At 38.0% G+C, this 21,433-nt stretch overlaps 1 protein-coding gene across 2 annotated transcripts in view; it reads right to left on the bottom strand.

Annotated features, from left to right (window-relative positions):
- Positions 1-21,433, bottom strand: part of SLC1A2 (solute carrier family 1 member 2) — a 119,574-nt gene that overhangs the window by 95,238 nt on the left and 2,903 nt on the right. The window contains exon 1 of one of the 2 annotated variants that reach the window (XM_043515890.1): positions 1,693-1,800. The exons of the other annotated variant lie outside the window; for it this stretch is intronic. The gene's annotated coding sequence lies outside the window, so the exon portion shown is untranslated. Of the gene's footprint in view, positions 1-1,692; positions 1,801-21,433 lie in introns of those variants that run through there. 2 annotated transcript variants of the gene reach the window in all.

A 21,433-nucleotide genomic window follows, 5' to 3' on the forward strand; every position in this document is an offset into this window, starting at 1 on the left:
GCAATGACTGTTACCTCTCTGCTTCCCCTGTTTCATTTTTTCAGTGTGCTCATTAAAGTCCTATGATGGGCAACTGAGCAGATATGGTTCATGACTGTTTGGCTGATGAGGAAGCATCACCTGCCCTAGACCCCTAGCACTCTTTTTCCATCCAAGTACATCAAACCTGTCTTTGATCTTGTTCCTGCATAATAATGCCCATCTGGAGTGTAAAGAGAGCTAGAGAAGAGCTGTGGGAAAAATCTGCATCCTCAAGTTTATAAAACTCTTTGTCAACATATAATGAAGCTTGAGCATATGCACCATCACTGTATGGAAAGCTAGAAGTGGAAGCATTCTCTCTATGGGCACCATGTAACAGACGTAGAATCAAGATATCACTAGCAAATGGAATTGGTCTAGTGTAGTCAGGTTCAGCTCCCCTAGACTTCAGTCAAGTTGCACCTTCCCACACCAAGCCTGATTTTATCCCCAAAACATAAGTAGCTCCAAACCTAAATCTACAAAGAATAAAGACAGAGCTAGCTGCACCCTGTACCATGCTGAATTACCAGTTCTTGAAGGGAAATAAAGATGAGTGCTAGAAAGGTGCCCTTCATGATCCTAACCAGGACCTTGAAGAACACAAATAATGAAAGACCCTGAAGAACACATCCAAAATTTAACATGAGAACATTTTGGGGGCTGTATTAATTCCAGTCAGATAATCAGTAAAACTATTGACATTCATTAAATCATCCACTTATTTGCAACAATAGTCAGCCTTAGGGCCAAATTTTGCCCTTTTATATTTGAGCATAACTACAATTGACTTCATTGGGATTTGCGTCCACTTATGCCAAAGTTGAATTTGGTCCCTAATGTATTAATTAAAGGCCTTCAGTTACCTAAGGCACAAGTATAATACCCTCACAGACTGAGGCAAGCAGCATATGTTATTATCTATAAACTCCTTAAGTCAAACTTAAATGAACTCCATGTTCCTTTTTAAGAACAAATATTCAATATTTTCTCCAATAATTTGAAAATGTTACTGTGACAGGAGCCATCAATGAAGCACTTCAGTGTAGATAAGAAAAGACTCAGTGCAAAGACAAATTGACTAATCAGAGAAACCTATTGTCCACAACTCTGAGAACTCAGTGAAGAAGGATCAGGCTTCATAATGAAGCCGATGAAGTGAGCTGTAGCTCATGAAAGCTTATGCTCAAATAAATTTGTTAGTCTCTAAGGTGCCGCAAGTCCTCCTTTTCTTTATAATGTTTTAAAGTGGTTATACGGAAGCCTACAGTATTCAGTCACTCACATCTTTTGAAAAGCTTAACATTCTGATATCCAGTTTTGTAGGTCTTGTAGGAATAGTTCTGGACCTTTCAGGACAACTGGATAATGTGTCTGCCATAACAGAACAAACTTACATGCTTTTAAAGGTAAGGATAAGGCCTGCCCTCAGAGCTATGCCTGTGGTTCCCTTTGATTCCATTTTGAGATATGCATTTCAGTTTCAGTTTTAAGCCTCTTAAAAGATTTTTTTGGAAATTTTGCAAAACAGAATGTTAGGAGACTCTTTCTGAGGAGAATAAAGATGAGAAATGTATTATTGAATTAATAAATAGTTCAAGCTAAAACTTTGGACCTGAACACTCTATTTACCCTCACTTAGATAATTCAAACATTACAGTTTATCCCTACCTGTATACTGGCCTGGAACAAATGCCTGGATCTGAGCATCAGTGAATATCTGGAAAGTTTTAGTCTACACCCAGATCCAAACTCGGAGGCTTTCAGACTCATCTCTACAACCATCTCACTGCTTCCAAGAAAAGCTGTGGAAAAAGCCAGGAAATGCCAGCAACATTATTTCTAGAATCATGATTTCTAAAATTACTGCTTAGATTATAATTTAAAGTATTAGTTTATTAAAGGGCAAAAAGTATTTAGACATAAAAATACTCTGATTTTTTTAATTAATTTGGTTATTTGATTTTTGAAACTTGAGGGAAAAATATGAAAGAAATTAACTTTAAAACATAGCCCACTCTTTGTGTTAATTAGAGGCAATAATGGATTAAACTGCTGTGGCTGCTTAAAGGCTCTGAAAAATAGATCAATATAGTTTGTGGATAAAATAAATAAATAAACGAAAGAGGCTTATGGCTTACATAGCACAGTGACCTTTTCTGCTACAAAAGTCTCCTAGTGTTTTCACAACGAGACACTCAACATCACAGTCCACAGCTACAATGAATGTAGTATTGAATTTTCTGTTGCTGAAATCCATTAATAATTCACTCTTGAATAATCAACATGACAATGTTAGGTTGCCATGGTAAGAGCCCTATTCATAAAAATGTATTTGGGCCATTTGAGCATGAATGCTGCATACTTGTCAAAGTTTGCAGGTGTGTGTGAGTATGTGTGTGTGTGTACGTACAGACAGTTTCAGTTGGGGTTTCCTCAAAATACACAATCTGCAACTCATTAAATACTGTATTGTACTTTTTTTTAACAAATCAGCAGAGCTCCACTGAAGTTAATGGAGCTGGAACAATTTACCCTGGTAGAAAATTTAGCCCTTAAACTGTAAGGCAGTTTAAACATCACTAGTTTGAATGGGGTGAAGTGAAGGATTGTATTTTACATGTATCTTCTAGTTGCACTCATTTGTGGATACTTGTGAGTTTCATGTTTATATTGTAATAGACCAATGAGAGAGAGAGAGAGAGAGAGAGAGAGAGGATGAGCATTTGTATATCACTGCCCTCTACTGTATAAAGAAAAGCAGTACTTGTGGCACCTTAGAGACTAACAAATGTATTAGAGCATGAGCTTTCGTGAGCTACAGCTCACTTCATCAGATGCATTTGGTGGAAAAAACAGAGGAGAGATTTATATACACACACAGAGAACATGAAACTCTAATACTCTAAGGTGCCACAAGTGCTGCTTTTCTTTTTGCGAATACAGACTAACACGGCTGCTACTCTCTACTATATAGAATCAGAAATGCTGAACTGTATGTCATTGGGCCATGAACGTAATATATGCTAACATGTGCTGCTGTAAAAAGGTCCATGTCATATTTCTGTGTGAGCTGAAGATAATGAACAGATACCCAAGTAATCACAAAACACTACTCTAATCAATGCCCACCTGGGCAGTCTCAGCAGAGAGACCCAGGGCTGAATAAGCTATAGAGACTGAATTCCCTCATGCTCCTACAAAACAGCTAGGGAAGCGGGGGGTTTCAAAGGCATGCTTAGAATTACAGACAAAACTACATTTTAAATACATTGGGTCCAATTCTGCACTTTGATACATCTGCAGGCAGAGTGGGTTTGGGACTTTTATCTTGACAGTGTCCCTTTAAATACAGGGAAAGCTATTCTCTACAATCATTACTTGGAAATGGTAGAGTGTCTATTATTCCCTTAATTGGGCTTCAGATTCATAGATACTAAGGTCAGAAGGGACCATTCTGATCATCTAGTCCGACCTCCTGCACAGCGCAGGCCACAGAATCTCACCCACCCACTCCTACGAAAAACCTCACCTATGTCTGAGCTATTGAAGTCCTCAAATTGTGGTTTAAAGACTTCAAGGAGCAGAGAATCCTCCCTCAAGTGACCCGTGCCCCATGCTACAGAGGAAGGCGAAAAACCTCCAGGGCCTCTCCAATCTGCCCTGGAGGAAAATTCCTTCCCAACCCCAAATATGGCAATCAGCTAAACCCTGAGCATATGGGCAAGATTCACCAGCCAGATACTACAGAAAATTCTTTCCTGGGTAACTCAGATCCCATCCATCTAATATCCAATCTCAGGGGATTAGGCCTATTTACCCTGAATATTTAAAGATCAATTAATTACCAAATCACATTATCCCATCATACCATCTCCTCCATAAACTTATCGAGTAGAATCTTAAAGCCAGATAGATCTTTTGCGCCCACTGCTTCCTTTGGAAGGCTATTCCAAAACTTCACTCCTCTGATGGTTAGAAACCTTCGTCTAATTTCAAGTCTAAACTTCCTGGTGGCCAGTTTATACCCATTTGTTCTTGTGTCCACATTGGTGCTGAGCTGAAATAATTCCTCTCCCTCTCCTGTATTTATCCCTCTGATATATTTATAGAGAGCAATCATATCTCCCCTCAACCTTCTTTTAGTTAAGCTAAACAAGCCAAGCTCCTTAAGTCTCCTTTCATAAGACAAGTTTTCCATTCCTCAGATCATCCTAGTAGCCCTTCTCTGTACCTGCTCCAGCTTGAATTCATCCTTTTTAAACATGGGAGACCAGAACTGCACACAGTATTCTAGGTGAGGTCTCACCAGTGCCTTGTATAATGGTACTAAAACCTCCTTATCCCTACTGGAAATGCCTCTCCTGATGCATCCCAAAACTGCATTAGCTTTTTTCACAGCCATATCACATTGGCAGCTCATAGTCATCCTATGATCAACCAATACTCCAAGGTCCTTCTCCTCTTCTGTTACTTCTAATTGCATCCCCAGCTTATAACTAAAATTCTTGTTATTAATCCCTAAATGCATAACCTTACACTTCTCACTATTAAATTTCATCCTATTACTATTACTCCAGTTTACAAGGTCATCCAGATCCTCCTGTATAATATCCCGATCCTTCTCCGAATTGGCAATACCTCCCAGCTTTGTATCATCTGCAAACTTTATTAGCACACTCCAACTTTTTGTGCCGAGGTCAGTAATAAAAAGATTAAATAAGATTGGTCCCCAAACCGATCCCTGAGGAACTCCACTGGTAACCTCCCTCCAGCCTGACAGTTCGCCTTTCAGTAGGACCCATTGCAGTCTCCCCTTTAGCCAATTCTTTATCCACCTTTTGATGTTCATATTGATCCCCATCTTCTCCAATTTAACTAATAATTCCCCATGTGGCATGGTATCAAACGCCTTACTGAAATCTAGGTAAATTAGATCCACTGCATTTCCTTTATCTAAAAAATCTGTTACTTTTTCAAAAAAGGAGATCAGGTTGGTTTGGCACGATCTACCTTTTGTAAAACCATGTTGTATTTTGTCCCATTTACCATTGACTTCAATGTCCTTAACTAATTTCTCCTTCAAAATTTTTTCCAGGACCTTGCATACTACAGATGTCAAACTAACTGGCCTGTAGTTACCCGGGTCACTTTTTTTTCCTTTCTTAAAAATAGGAACTATATTAGCAATTCTCCAATCATTCGGTACAACTCAGATCCTGAGTTTACAGATTCATTAAAAATTCTTGCAAATGGGCTTGCAATTTCAGGTGCCAATTCCTTTAATATTCTTGGATGAAGATTATCTGGACCCCCCGATTTAGTCCCATTAAGCTGTTTGTGTTTTGCTTCTACCTCAGATATGGTAATATCTACCTCCATATCCTCATTCCCATTTGTCATGCTACCATTATCCCTAAGATCCTCTTTAGCCTTATTAAATAAGGATGACTTATTAAAGACTGAGGCAAAGTAATTGTTTAGATATTGGGCCATGCCTAGATTACCTTTAACCTCCACTCCATCCTCAGTGTTTAGCGGCCCCACTTCTTCTTTCTTAGTTTTCTTCTTATTTATATGGCTATAGAATCTTTTACTATTGGTTTTAATTCCCTTTGCAAGGTCCAACTCGACTTGACTTTTAGCCTGTCTCACTTTATCCCTACATGTTCTGACCTCAATAAGGTAGCTTTCCTTGCTGATGCCTCCCATCTTCCACTCCCTGTATACTTTCTGCTTCTTCTTAATCACCTCTCTAAGATGCTCATCCAGCTTGGACTACAACTCCTGCCTATGAATTTTTTCCCTTTTCTTGGGATACAGGCTTCCGATAGCTTCTGCAGCTTTGATTTATAGTAATCCCAGGCCGCCTCTACCTTTAGATCCATAAATTCTTCAGTCCAATCCACTTCCCTATTTTATCTTTATTATCTTTATTATCTTACTTTATGGCATTTTGTAAACAAAACATCCACTTGCCATCTGTGAACTCTGTGAACTCACAACCTCATAAAGGAAGTTTCTGCTTGGCTTGCTTTGGCTTTCTCAATCCATCATTTTTCATGTTAGTTACACACTTTCATATAGCCCCCATATGTCACTGAAATTATATTCTGTTCATGTGGCAGTATTCATCACTATCCAAAGGCCATGTGATGGCAGATCTGGGAATATTGTCATTTTTAGCATCAATTCCTATACACAGCATAAAGGTTGCTGAACAATACACAGGGATGCATGTTACCTTTCCAAACAGCCATAAGCAAATGTGTGCTTCTGCTTTCTCAACTTTTGATCTATAGGTAGGGTCTTCCCATGACTGGAGAGATTCAGCTCTGAGATCTCTATCCTGTTCCTTATACACCCACAATAGGTGTGTAGTAACCACACCATAGACTGAACAAGCAAAGGCCTGTTGTTCTGACACAGAACTGAATGATCTTTGTTTAATAAGTAGGCATGAGTCAAATTCATTTTGGGTACTGGAAGTTTCATCCACCAGGTTCAAACTTGCAGAGTATTGTATATGCCAGGTGATAGCCTGATGCTAGAATGGATTTGACCATTAGTGTAACCCCAGCGCAGGTTGGTGAAACTTCCAGCAAGCTGTAAGAAGGTGCAAGTCAAAGTAGGTCCTGCCAACTCCTTATCTTGTAAGTTACACCACCTTGGATTCCCTTGGACAGTGGCAGAATATGTGTGATTAGTTCTAAAAGAGTCTCACTGAGTGTATGGAAGTTAATAAAAGAGGATGTGACTTACACATTACCTCTGAATTTATAGTGTGTTCATGTCTTGTGCATTATAACAGCTAACACTAGAGCAGGGACCAGCATGGTCAACTGAAAGCAACTTTTCCTTGTGAATGCAATAGAAGCCTCTCTGACTGAACCAGAAAGAGCAGAGGGGTAAGTAAAAGAGCTCTCTGCGGACTTAACAGAGCTTTGTGTTTCAAATGTGGGGGAAAGTTCAGCTGTGCATTCTGAGAGAGTCTATAATGACAAACCCAATTAAGCAGTATGTAGCTGGCCATTGAAATAATGGTTAGACATAAACCACATACCACATTCCTTTCTAAATCATTCTTGTGAGGAGTAAATATAACACAAATGTAACATACTGGTGGAAAACATAAATTGCAGCGATGAAAATAGGGATATGGGAAGCACTATAGAAAATTCTGTAATGCCTTAATTGAGTTTATTTTAAAACTGACCCCTGCATTGTTAGATATAACCCTGATATATTTTTAGCACTAATCCACAGTCATGTGTGATTCAGATATATTTATATTTTAACCATTGTTACTACAGTGCATGAACAAAAAAGATAAGAGAAAGAATCACTAAGTAAAGCACAAATATGATTAGCAAGTCTGAAATACACATAGGACTGGTAGCCAGGATTCCTGAATTCTATTCCCAGCTTTGTAGATGACTCACTATGTAACCTTAGTCAAGTCAGTGAGGGGCATGGTTTCAAAAGTAAGTGTGCTAACCTGCACATTGACTTTTAACAAACTTCCAGTGCATGCACGCAACCTTGATTTGTACGTGCATAGAGATACTTTTACCCACAAGCCACGGTTTGTACATACACATAAACACCAGCTTTTGTTTAATGACCCCACCATGGATCATTAGTGAGAATTAAACCTAGGACCTTCAGCACTGAAAATACAAGCCACTTCCACTCGAGCTATAAAAGTAACTACATTAGGCTGAAGCAGTAGTAGACTCCAATCCGCAATGTGCACCAGCCATTAGAGTGAAACACTTAACCAATGAGCTACATTTGTATGCTCACACCTTGCACATTTGCATGTGTGCAAGTGCAAGTGCCTTTGAAAATTTGTCCTTCAGATTCTATACTTTAGTTTTCTTCATAACACTTATTTATTACACAGGGATGTTGGGAGGTTTAGACAAAATTTATCAAATGCTCTAAGATCTTCACATGAAATGCACAATTGAGCCCCAATCCAAAATCCATTGAAATGAACAGGAGCTCTTCCATTGACTTCAATGGGCTTTGGATAAGGCTCTAGAAGGGCAAAATGTTGTTGTTGTTGTTTGTTGTTAAATACCAATAGTAAGTCAGAGTGCTTCTCTTCCACCTTGGAGACTGTTTAATCAATAGTCCTTTGCTTGTTTTTGTTTGTTTGTTTTTGAGGATGGTAGGGATACTCAATACATTATTTCAGGTCAAATATGTATGCATCAAAATAACTAGACTAGCTCTTTGTATTTGCTTTTACAATGGAGAATTATACTAACTTCCCTAATTATATATGATTAAATCCCTGATACAACACAAAGATCCTTCTTGTCTCCCTTATTACTGCTTTCTGACTTGTTTTCAAATAATCCTACAAAGTTCTGCTGTACCTTTTGGCACCTAATGAAAACAAACACACATCGATCTAGCAAAGTATAAATACTGACAGCTTGGAAACGTCTATAATCATAGACAATGGAATAACTTGTCAAGGAATAATTTATGGCCACATGGCATTAAAAGGTTTTAAAAGATGACTAGACTAGGGGCCAGATTCTCTGGCCTGCTCCCGTGCGAGGGAAATTGAGACTGCCTTTAATTCTCCTGCTACAGGAGCTCCTGGAGGGCACAGAGATGTCATAGACCCTGGACTCCTTAATTCCCCTCTCTGCCTGTGCTAACATTATTCTTCAAATGGATATTTCTTCATTATGTACAGTAAGCAATGTTGGGTCTAGTCATGATCGCTTTAAAGTCAGTGAGAGTAGCGCAAATCCTTTCTTGCAATGGTGTAGAGCTGGCCATTACTACAAATATTTCCTCTAGGGTTCAGTAGAAATAAGGGTACACTCTCCAAACAGGGAGAACTGTTTAATGCATAGAGCCAACAATTAATTGTTGCCTGTTTCCCAGACACACACCATTACATTCTTTCTTACTCACATTTTTCCACGAGAAATTGGACATCTGAACGGCTGGTTGTCTTTCATGAATGATTATTTAACAGATTTGGTAACTTTTCTTTGCCTCGTGCTGTTCTGTTCTGCTGTACAGGATCTGATATAACTTCATAGAGCATAAGTAATGAGAGAGAATCTACTTTTGCAACATGACACGTTGAACCTTAAATTGTTAAATAAGCCATGGTTTTAGGGAGGGTTTGACTGCATTTCTTGAATATTTTTCTGTTAACCCACAAAGCAAATGCCAAACCAAGTTTTTGTGGAATGCAGTGAGCTGGCTATCTGCCATTGTAGACATTTCTATTCTGCCCTTCTTCGTATGTTTCACAGTGATACATTTCTGGTCAGAGGGAAGTTTCCAATCCAGTCTTCAAGCACATATTGCTTGACGCCTTAACGTTGGTTTTGTTTCTTCCACTACCTTTAATAAGCAAATCAATTGCAGCACAGTTAGAAATTGCAGTTCTGAGAAATGGAATCTGTCACTGCAAATAAAATGTTGTCTGGTTTTTCAGAGGTCATTTTAAGCCACAGCAAAAATGATCCGGAAAAAAGAGAAGAACCTCATTATTCCATAATCATTTAAATCTGATCTTTTCTTCTTGGAAAAACCAGGGAAGGAAAGGAAGCCACAGAAAAATGGCTTAATTCCCTCAGTTAGGTCTCTCTTCTCTGCTGCCTGCTCAGAGGAGAGGATCTACCTTCTCAAGGTTGAGATGTATGAAAGGGTAGTCTGAAAGGAACTGATGGTTTTGTTTTTCAGGTCCTGGACTGGGAATGAAGGTAATTGGGTTCAATTCCCAGCCCAGCCACAGAATTCATGTGTGATTTTGGATAACTCACTTAATAGTGAGTAATAATAGTAATAGTAATAACTCATCTATTCTTCAGTTCCCAACCTGTAAAATGAGCATGATATCCTTTCATTTGTCCCACCTTTTGTATAATTTGTTTGTTTGGGGCAAAGACTGTCTTTTAGTATGTGACAAAGTAACTAGGCTACAATCCCATTTGGGCTTCCAGGAACTATGTTAATAGAAATAATTACTAAGAATGGATAATATGAAAGGAACAGCCTGCATCGCTCCACAGTGGCCAATCTGGCCAATCTAGCTAAGGTACTGAGGAGAAAAAAGGTTTCAAAAAAATACAGGTCCTTGAGGGAGAGAAGTGGCAGCAGAAGGAAAGCTGGATCGAGTAACAGGATGCCATGTATATTTCTCCTTCCTTCCAACCCCATGTAAAAGACAAGAAAACAACATGTGAGGGATACAAGTTTTTGTGTAAAATAACTAGTTATGGAAATAAGTTAGTCATGGGGTGATGTATGCTCATTATCCACTCAGACCTCACATGGAAGGATCACTTCTAGGTATCAGAGGGGATTAATTTACACTTCAGTCCTTGGCCTCTAGGTTGAGACAACCCGTATGGGCATCAGTTGTTGCCTTTGTCTGGTTTTCTGTATTGGAAATGCATATTCAATAGAGCACGGAGTGTTGAAGGTTACCAGGCTTATTCAGAGACCAGTCTTCAAATGACAGTGGCTTTTAGTCACTATTGACATAGGATGAATTAGAATGGCTAACCCTAAGGCGAAATGCCCTGTATCTCATTAACAGTCAGTTGGAGCCATCCAGCAGCCCATGCTCTTTTTGTTAGGAATGTTTTAGCAATCTTTGACCTATGATGGTTGGTGTAATCCCCTCAGATTTGCAATGACTGCTGTATTGATTCACAAAGCACAGGGTTTTGTTATCTGCTATGTGACACTTGAATAGAACAGACGTATTATGAATTGTTACTACCAACTAGGATTAAAAATGTCAATAAACACTTTTTAAAGTCAATTACATTAATTAAATATTGTCTTTGTGTCAGCTGGCCAATATCTCTGCATAATGAATCCATTTCATACACAACAGGTCATGGGGAATTCTGTGCAATTTTGGTGCTGAACTTTCAAAAATTAATTGCATTTATTAGAGCAGAAAAAAATCCATAGCAAATGGTGGGGGAAACACCTAATTAGTAAAATATAATTGTTCAGTTCTATAGTATCATGACAGTGCTGCATACACTGGCCTACTAAGATGCTTCAATGGAGCTTGCAAGTCAAAAAGGCAAATAATAATAGCAATGCTGGCATTTGATCTTTTTTATTATTACACCTTAACTTGTTCCCCCATGATATAGAAATTTACCTTCTCCTATACAGTCAATGTGCCTGGCTTACTAAATACGACAAACAATGTAGCTGTTCTGAAGGTGACTTGTGTCTATTTTGTAGTGAATGAATAAATGCTACAAATTCAATTTGTCATAGCCCACCTGAGCCCTTTTACACAGTGATGTCAAAGCATCATGGTATCAATTGCTGGTGATATTTTAATCTAGAAAAAGATTTTCAGAGCAGGGACAACTTCTGTTAATAGATGTTGGCATGTTCTCTCTATATGGCTTTGAGGGAATCTTGACATAACATAAATAGAGATTGTAAATTGTTTAGGGCAGGGTCTATTTCTTTAATATATGTGTGTATAGAGCCTAGCACACAGTGGTCCCCAACCTGAGCCTCTAGGTACTTCCATAATACTAATGAACAATAATAATAATATCTTAAATGTACAGACCTCCTTCTATTCAGATGATCCCATAACGTTTTACAAGATTAAAATAATATGTAACTCTCCACTTTAATTAACCTACTGTTGGGGTGACATTCAACAACTGTTTCATAGGACATAATAATACCACAGTTTAGGAAGGAAGTGGAGGATATAATTTAAACAATGGGTACTATTTGGGTATGCAGGCTATAATTATCCATGTCTGAATTTGGCCAAGGCATTGGAGTTAACATTTTTGTTCTAACAAAAAGTGTCTTGAACTCCTGAACTGCCACAGGACCTTTGTACTGTCTCTTTGAATGATAGCATTTTCAAAAGTATAGTGCCTTAACAAAAATAGCATTGATCAACATATCACTATCATCTTATTCATGTAGAGCTCTTTCTTTCCTTTTTTTTAAAGGTAATTGTCATATGTGAGTATGAACCAACCTAGTAAAAGTTTACAACCCCTCTTGTATTGTTGCTTTACCTTTGATCATATTTACAAGCAAGGTATTTGGTATTTACAAGCAAGGTAAATCAATAAACTCCCTCGAAAATGAATACAAATTAACCATGAGTCTTATCTTAAATAGATAAGAACACTGTGCGAAATTTTAGAAACATGCAGTAAAGACAATAGGTACTCTCATGAACATACTGACATGTATTCCGTTAGAATTTGAGGGATTCTCTGAAACTGCTGTTGTACAGATTATCAAATTAGTAGCCATAAGAAAATTTCCATATTTAGCAGAATTCCAACTGAGATTCAGGAACTCTGAAAACAATGTATGACTATATGTGGTTTTGAATAAGCTGCAGTTATAAATGTCATAAAGGTATTATGGATTTAAAGAGCTAATTCAGAAGAGTTTGGTTTTTTTTCCCTTAGCCTGATGGCTTTTAATAGTGGAGAAAGTATTGACATTTACTGCCACCTGTTGGGAAATATAAAAAATTTCTCTCTCCCATAAGTATGCAGCAGTGATATCCATACATACTGATTCCAGCATGCATCCAGTATATCTCTGTGTGTTATCACTTATTAGTGTGTCGGAGGATTGAAACATCCAGTTTTTCTATACCAAACTTCTTTCTTAATTCTATTTGAGGGCAAATGAACAAAATGAAACCTCACGACTTAGCTTACAAATCAACAACTAAATCGGGAGCACAATTAGTTTTTTGAAATACTTCAAAACCATGAATCTTTGCATGTAATAATATACACATGAAACGTATCTGTTTGCAGGGACCATTTTGACATTAAAGTATATGACTTTAAGTATAGTATAAAGCATATTTCAGAGGATCTTTGAGATTTCCCTTTGGAAAGCTACTATTATCACCCCAATTCAATAGATCATCAAATAATTTATTCCTATGATATTCAAAAAAGAAAAACTATAGGTAACAAAAGTTAATATTAGAAATGCCAAATATGTACTTTAATAATATAATAAAAAGGAAATTATAATGTTTCTAAGTGCTGTGGCTGTTAATGATTACATGGCACTTTTTATAAGAATAGGGGCATTGCCCCAGAACAAATTGCTACATGGGTAATTACAATTTGCCCACCTTAAACTCCCTAATATCAATTGGGTGCTGTGTTCTTCCTGTCCTAAATTGTCATCAATAGCTATAGTAGTTATAACAATAGCGATTGTAGTTATAACAATAGTTATAGCTGTATGCTCTAAACAGCCACCACTTTCCACATTGCAATAGTGTGTTAATTGATTCCTATGCATATAGGGCCAAATCTTTCCTAAGCAAGCACAGTGTGGGCAGCAGTTCTGATACTCTCAAAGCTCCAGATAAATTAAGTGAATGAGGCATTGTGCCATCACAGAGAAGGGATATCAGAATCGGGGCAGGGCTAGCTATTTGCTATGGAAAACTGTAGATTTTCCCTCCAGTCATGCCTCTTTTACACTGGTCCGTGTCCTCTGCTATGAGTAGTCTGAGTCTCGTTCATTAGCAGCACGGGCCCGTTAATGCACCATGGCAGAGCCTCATCTTCCTTCCCACACCTGTTGCAATGCAGCTTGCATGCGTACTTGGATCAAATGAGTCTAAATGAATCCAAGGGCTCAGTTGTGGAACCCTAATATAGGTGAGCACTTACCAGCATAGTCCCATAGCCTTGAGTGGAGCTACTCTTATAAGTGCTTGGCAACATGAACAAGGGTTCCACAGCTGGGCCTTAACTGATACTAACGGGACCACATGCTAAAGTGAAAGTTAGATTCCCTTAGACCTTCTTACACCCATTCTACCAATGTATAAGATAGATGTAATTTAATGTATTTTTCACCTTCTTCCAGCTGACTCTCCTCTCGCTTACCTTGGTTTTATACTAGGGAACTCACTGATGTACCCTTGATTTGCACCGGCATAACCAAGAGGTGCATCAGTCCTATTTAATCTGACCTAGAAATACCTCCTTTCAAACATGGCATTCACACTCTCTCTCCATCTAAATTGGGCCCGTTTAACACAAGGGTGTCAATGATGGCATAATTCACATGCTGAATGCCCAGAAGAAAACAAAGTAGCAAGACAGGAAAGTGTAAGAAGCTGCAAGTTAAATCATGTGAGATTTACTCTAACTTACTTGTTCTTACATCTTCCTTCAGATCCTCATAGTGTAGGCTACCCCAATCTAGCATCCCTTACACATGATTGAGTGTAAATTGGTTTAAGGGATTTTATATACAATTAGGGAACATGATCATCTGAATTTGGCCTCTTGTTTTCCCTGAATGCCAGTGCACGTACAGTCAGAAATTAGCTTTAAAGTACTTTGAGATCCTTTGGAATGAATAGGTTTCAGAATGGTAGCTGTGTTAGTCTGTATCAGCAAAAACAACGAGGAATCCTTGTGGCACCTTAGAGACTAACAAATTTATATGTTAGTCTCTAAAGTGCCACAGGACTCCGCATTGTTTTTGGAATGAATATAAATGCATAAATAAAAATATAAATACATATAAGCAGCTTTTTAAACTAAATGTCCAGATTTTAATGATTGTATGCAGTGTTGCTGTAGCTGTGTTGGTCCCAGATTATTAGAGAGACAAGGTGGGTCGCTCCGATCTTCATAAGTTATATGTTGTATTCTGTTGACAAAAACAAGTGTTTTCATCAGCAGAAGGCCAATCCAGAGATGCTACCGTTGAAAGGTTTGTCCAATATTTTGAAGCACTTGTAATTTATTCATCTCAACACTGTAGGACACTAGGAGGAAAATGAAGAGAGATTCAACAAGGAAGGATCAAGAATTGAAGCATTCTTCTTAGCACAGGGTCTTCTCTCCATCAGTTTTCTAACAAGGTGTCACATTGTGTGCAAACATGAGCCCAAGGCCTGAGGTTTGGATTGCAATATGAATTCAGCATTCCCTCACATTTGAGGGTGTTTAGATTCAGTCTGGTTTGGTCAAATACACAGAAAAGGGACGAAGCTGTGAAGTAGAGATCTGGATTCGTATCCTGACATCCCCAAAGTCTGTGTGGGTTCACATCCAAATTTCTAGTTTGGGCCCATCTCTAGGTCTGCCTATGCTCCATTCAGTTAGCTGCTCTCCAAATGACCTGGAAGTAAACTAGGAAACCCTAAACTTGACCCTGAAATCTAGTTTTTGCTTGCCAGTTTCACAGACAATTTCAAATTCTTGGAGAACATAACTAGAAAAAAAATAAAGGAACTTAAAATAAAGCTTAAAAGGAAAAAATATAAATTATGGGCCAAATCCTCATGTCCCATTTGCACTCCTTCTGGCTATGCAAAACCATTGAGCCATTGTAAGCTGACAGATGAGGATTCCCATCCAAGCGGAGTCAGCCCTACACCACTTTCTCTTCATCCCACTCTCATGATGGGGGGGATGGGCTGGCACTCTGGCTGTCCCCCTCCAAATTAACAGCATCAAACAGCCTAAAACAAACCAGTTTAACTAAAGCATCATTGAGGCTTTATGTTACACCAGGGATCAAACTGTCCTCCAGCTGGGGATGAGGGAAACACAGAGGTGGTTTAATTCCACACCACCATTACCCACACCTATAACCTGCACCAAATGCAGCCTGGCTGAACTTGAGGATTGGGGACCACGTACACAGAGAGAGAGATTATGGCATATGTATAATTTATACACTGAGGGATGTGGTTTAAATTTTATTTGCACTTGCTTGGATGGCCACATTACCCATGAGTGCCAATGTCATGAGTCAATGAGTCTATGCCACACATTTTACAGAAAAACTCCTTTTGAAATGTTTGAGAACTTAAATTCTCATTTCCTTCTGCTTATAAAACTAGATAGGCCCTACTTACTATCAAGAGTCCAAGTGCATATGTGAAGGGAGAGAGAAAAATGCTGTAAATATCCTATAAATCAGGGTGTAAGTTGTAAAGTCCGATATTTTACGACTAACCAGGGCTAGCAATGGATGCTATGCTTTACAGGATCAATCTTGTAAATGGGAATTTTGTCAAAATATGGATTGCAGTACTGGGATTATTACTGTGAACCTGTACTATGTTCTTCAAGCAAAATAAAGCCGTTATTTCTAGCCATGACATGTCATCAGACATTAGAAGTGATGCAGGTCAAGAAATGAATATAGTACATCCCAGACTTCAAGCCAGTGATCTTCTGCCACATTTGGGACATATACAACAGAACCCCAATTTTACGAACATCTATCTTATGAACTATGAGTTATATGAACCATTTTTATGCTATATAGTTATTTTTTTACCACTTAATGTAACTTCAACCCAAAGTTCAAGCAGCTGTACAGGCCAGAACAGACTGAGATCTGGTGGCAAAGTAGAAAGGCGTTTCTCTCAAACAAAATAAAATCAGGCACACTGCATACATCTGTTACTATTCATCCCTACTATAATTTTGGGATGTTACATTTTATTTTATTTTTTATGAACTCAATCCCAATTAGTTCATTAAATAGGGGTTCTATTTTAATAAAATCTTTTTGTAGCAGTTTTTCAAAAATGGTGGCTGTTTGAAAGCTCTCCAGAGATTTGCAGTGTTAGAAGCAGTCTTGATGGAGGTGAATTAGTGGGTTAGAGCAGAGATAAGGAGGTTCTAGGAGTATCATAGATACAGTTAATTCCATGGTTCTGCCATGGCTAGAAGAATAAAGTCCTTTGCTCCATGGCTAACAGAACATATGCAGTGTCTCTTCATATGCTTGTGCACATATCTGTGTGTGTTTGTGTGATGTTGCACTCGATATGTTTATGGAAATATGCTTATAAGTGTAAATATAACATAACTGTAATATGCTTTATGCTAGACATGCCATGTGACATATCTTTGCAAAGGTTATGATCTACTGAATATATTCATCCTATTTGTATGCATGTATCATTTTTATATCTGAAGTTATGAGCGTTGGCTCTATGCTTGTATTTGAAGTGTTTGCTGTAGGAAACACACAAGGGAGGTTTGGCCAACATATTGTGAAGGGGCTATTCAAGTAATTGGGAGTACTCAACTAACAATGGACTTTGGGAGACACCAATCCACATCTGAGCTTTCCTGGGAACATTCAAACTAACATGTAAACAATGGCACTGGCCTGCAAAAAGCTGAATCATTCATGGACATATGACTTGCCCAGGTGGCTACAAACTCCATCTTGTTGCTGTGATTTTGCACAGAAGAACAAAAAGGTTTCCACTCATGAGAGAGTATTTTTATACTTAATAAAATCACTTTTGTTTATTAATTAACCCAGAGTAAGTGATTAATACCTGGGGGAGGAAACAGCTGTGCATATCTCTCTATCAGTGTTATAGAGGGTGGACAATTTATGAGTTTACCCTGTATAAGCTTTATACAGAGTAAAACGGATTTATTTGTGTTGGATCCCATTGGAAGCTGGGTGTTGGAGACAGGAGCACTTCTTAAGCTTTTTTCAGTTAAGTCTTCAGTTTTGGGGGCATGGTTCAGACCCTGGGTCTGTGTTTGCAGCAGGCTCATGTGTCTGGCTCAACAAGGCAGGGTTCTGGAAGCACAAACTGGCAGAGAAAATGGGCTCAAAGGTAATCTCAGCACACCAGGCAACAGCCCCGGGGGGGTCTCTGTGACCGAACCCGTCACATTTTGTATAGCATGTTATATATACTTTGGTGGGAGCAGAGTTATGTCAACACCAAATGCTTTATAAAATCTCACACAACCTTTGTAAGAAATGGTTACCTAACTTTTGGCTTTGAGATTCATATTTAGTAACTCAGTTTCATATTTAGTAACTTTAGTATTCAAATAAGTAACTCGGTTTTCAAAACTGCCAAGAATCCAGAAGTTCCCACTGACTTCTCTAGGAGGTGCTTCTGGATGCTCAGTGTAGTTGAGAGTCATATTTAAGTGCCTAGAAATGGATTTTAGGTACCTAAGGCACACAAGCTTGACATTTTTGGCCTAAGATTATATGGTATCTTTAAGACCCTTCATTTTCAATTTAAACTGAATTTTACTGAAAAAATCCCAGGTTTACAAAAAGTATTATTAGGTTTTTTTTCTGATTTTCACCCTACTTTTGTAAAATTCAAATATATGAAAAATAACTTATTTTATTAGGACAATACAATACATTGCATGAGATATATGTATTATTATAATACATTAGTTTGTGTTAATATGCAAAGCTGCCTGTTAAAGTACGGCTATGTATTAGTCTAGAAGATACACACAATAAACAAACGGGCATGCATGCAAGCTCTGAAGTGCATGCACATCTGAATGTACGAGTGAATCTCACACCCACCATGTGCCCATTTCAAGCTGTTAGCAGAGAACAGTTTAAAGATCTGACACACTAAAATGGGAAGAAAGCGAAAACCTGTATCAGAATACATTTCAGAACACAAGGAAGAATTCTAAAATTTTAAAAAAGAAAAACAGGACAAAAGGATGAAGTGAGTGTATGCACTGCAAATGGTGTTGCCCAATTATTCAATGTAAATATTTATAGGCTAGTAGTTCTAAGTCTACAAGAGTCAATTGTTTGTTTATTCAAATGAAAAGTTTTATTTGGGGAATAGAGATACATTGTTTTCTTAAACACAGAGGTGGCATTGTGTTTTGAGTTCTGTTTTAGTTGTGCAGCAAACCACACTGATGAACAGAATTCAAAGCATTAATCTACTGAATACTTTTTTCCTGTATCCTTCTGTCCGCCAGAATAAACCCCAATATTTACCTAGAAAAATGAATAGTTCTTTGCACCAATTTTTCCTAGGAAAAATAAAGTCCTAGGAAAAATTAAATACAATAAAAACTGAAAACAAAGAGCCCTAGGTATCTTCTCTTTGAAATTGTTACTTAAGGTTGAACTAAAACCTGGTGTCTCATGCAGTGTTATCAGCAGTTAGTTTTAAGGAACATGCTTTATATTTCATAGGGCGTAATACTGTCCATTGAATTCAGTGGGAGTTTTGCTATTGACATCACTGAGAGCAGGGTCAGGGCCATAGTCCATGTCTTTCATTTATGTGCTTCATCTGTTCCATCTGCCCCACAAATGTGGAGACTGAACACAAATTAAGTGGTCTACAACACTGTTTGGTGCTGTGTCAATAATAAATAAAGATAATAATGAAACACATTGGGTGGATTTTATAATCCAATGTATTTAATCAGATGTGCCAACACATTTCAACTAATGTCCATGTATACATTAATAAAGTTGTATGAATAAATTATTAAATGAAAATCAGGTGAAGCAAAATATGTGTGTGTAACAATGTGGCCGATTCTAGGATCCTGCATGGGGATGAAAAGCTCTTCTATGGAATCACCCTGATGTTAGTTGCTTGAACCCTGCAGACAAATGCAGAGGTAGTTTTGCTGACTCACTCTGAGGTTAAAATCAGATGTGTCCAATCTAGGAGTAGAAAAAAGGCTGTCATGCCTCAGAGATGGTGAAACTAAGGGCTGAGATAGAGGTCCTGAAGGAAGCTTAGGGAGAAAGCTTAGGCTGCAGTTTATGTTGTGCTATTGTTAATTGAGTCAATAAAGCCAAACCCCAGGAAGGGATAACTTGAATTATATTCTACATTTACAACAGGGTGAGAACGCTGCTGACATACAGTCTATTAAATAAACTCTATGTATATAAAATTATAAAGTACCTAAAATGATTTTACTAATAAGCTCACAGGACTGGATAAACATCTTGATACATCTGTATTGTTGAATGTAATGAGAATTCTAGTGAACTGTTCCATTTTCACTGGTTTTTATTTTTCATATTCATATATAATACTATTGTTTCTTTTTAACATATCTATACTAGTGCTTCTCTGCCTGTGTCTTTCTTATATGATGAAGTGCTTTCTTTTGCTGCCTGCATCATCATACTTTCTTGTCTCTGGGTCATTCATGAGAATGTTTTGTAATGCCATAAAGAGAGTTTTAATGGGGAGCTTCAAGGAGTAACGGAAATTATATGGGGAGGGCTATTCTGGCGTTGATTAGTTTGGACATTGATTGTTTAGCACTTATGGTATGTGACACCAGAAGCCTCACTACGGTTACATTCTTGTTATGGGTAGATCCAAAACAAAAACTCTGGAAGTTAAGTATTTAAAATTAAAACCCAGACCCATATGCTAATTTTGTAAATATCCCCTATTGCAAGAATAACCTAAAACCAAAACACCTGAGCTTTGGGAGGTCTTCAAAATATAGATCCAAATTTAACAGCTTCAGTCCATCTTAGATTGTAAAAGTAAGTTTTAAAGCAATACTTACGTACTAGGCCAACTCCCTTTAAAAAGAATAAATGTATTAAGAGATATAGAGCCTGATCCTGCTCTCCATGGGAAAACAGCCATTGACTTCAGTGGGAATCAGATTAGACTGATAAGTAGATACTATGGGACTTGATCCCACAAGGTGCCGAGCACTCTGGCTCTGACCCAAGAATCACATAGGCCTATATTTAACTTTAGAGGTAGGAGCAGTCCCCTGTAACTCAATGGGGCTACTCATATGCTGAAAGTGAAGAACATGTCCATCAGGATCAGGATTAGAGTGCTCAGCACCTTGCAGGACCAAACCCATAGAAATTAAGTGCTACACTAGACTCTATGGTAATAGGTATTTTAGGAATATGTAATAATGTGAATGACTCTTTGAACTATACAGTACAACTGTGAATGTCAGTACCAGACTCTAAACTTTCCTCCCTGCATCACTTATTAGCTGTTTCCAATTTGAGACAGCAGCCTAAAAGCTTGGTAATGCTATTCATGTCAGGGGACTCTGTGGAAGGAAGACTCAGCAATCAAGATACCAGCCAATGTATTCAGCAGTGGCTGCAATTAAAGGAAAATTGATTCTCAGCCTACACAGGGTTTGATTTTATTATTTCAAGGGACATTTCATTCTACATTTTCATTTTAGTTAAGTTTCTTTGCTAGCAACAAACCCATCATAACAGGTTTCAGAGTAGCAGCCATGTTAGTCTGTATCCGAAAAAAGAAAAGGAGTACTTGTGGCACCTTAGTCTCCAAGGTGCCACAAGGTGCCACAAGTACTCCTTTTCTTTTTATCATAACAGATTTTTCCAGACAGTAGATTGCCACAGAGGTAAAAGTCTGAAAAAATGACCGATGAAGAAACTGAAGAAAGAAAGCAATCACTATTGAAAGGGGGGAGTCTAGGAAATCTCCATCCCCTGTGACCCTGGTTGTACCTAGTCAATATCCTCTGGGGAATGGAGTGCATATTTGCCCTTCTTTTTGTATATTTTTGGTGCTTTGTGTTATTATTTGCTAAATAAATTGTGATGTTTT

The sequence above is a fragment of the Dermochelys coriacea genome, chromosome 6 (genome assembly GCF_009764565.3).
Source record: "Dermochelys coriacea isolate rDerCor1 chromosome 6, rDerCor1.pri.v4, whole genome shotgun sequence".
Lineage (NCBI taxonomy): Eukaryota > Metazoa > Chordata > Testudines > Dermochelyidae > Dermochelys > Dermochelys coriacea.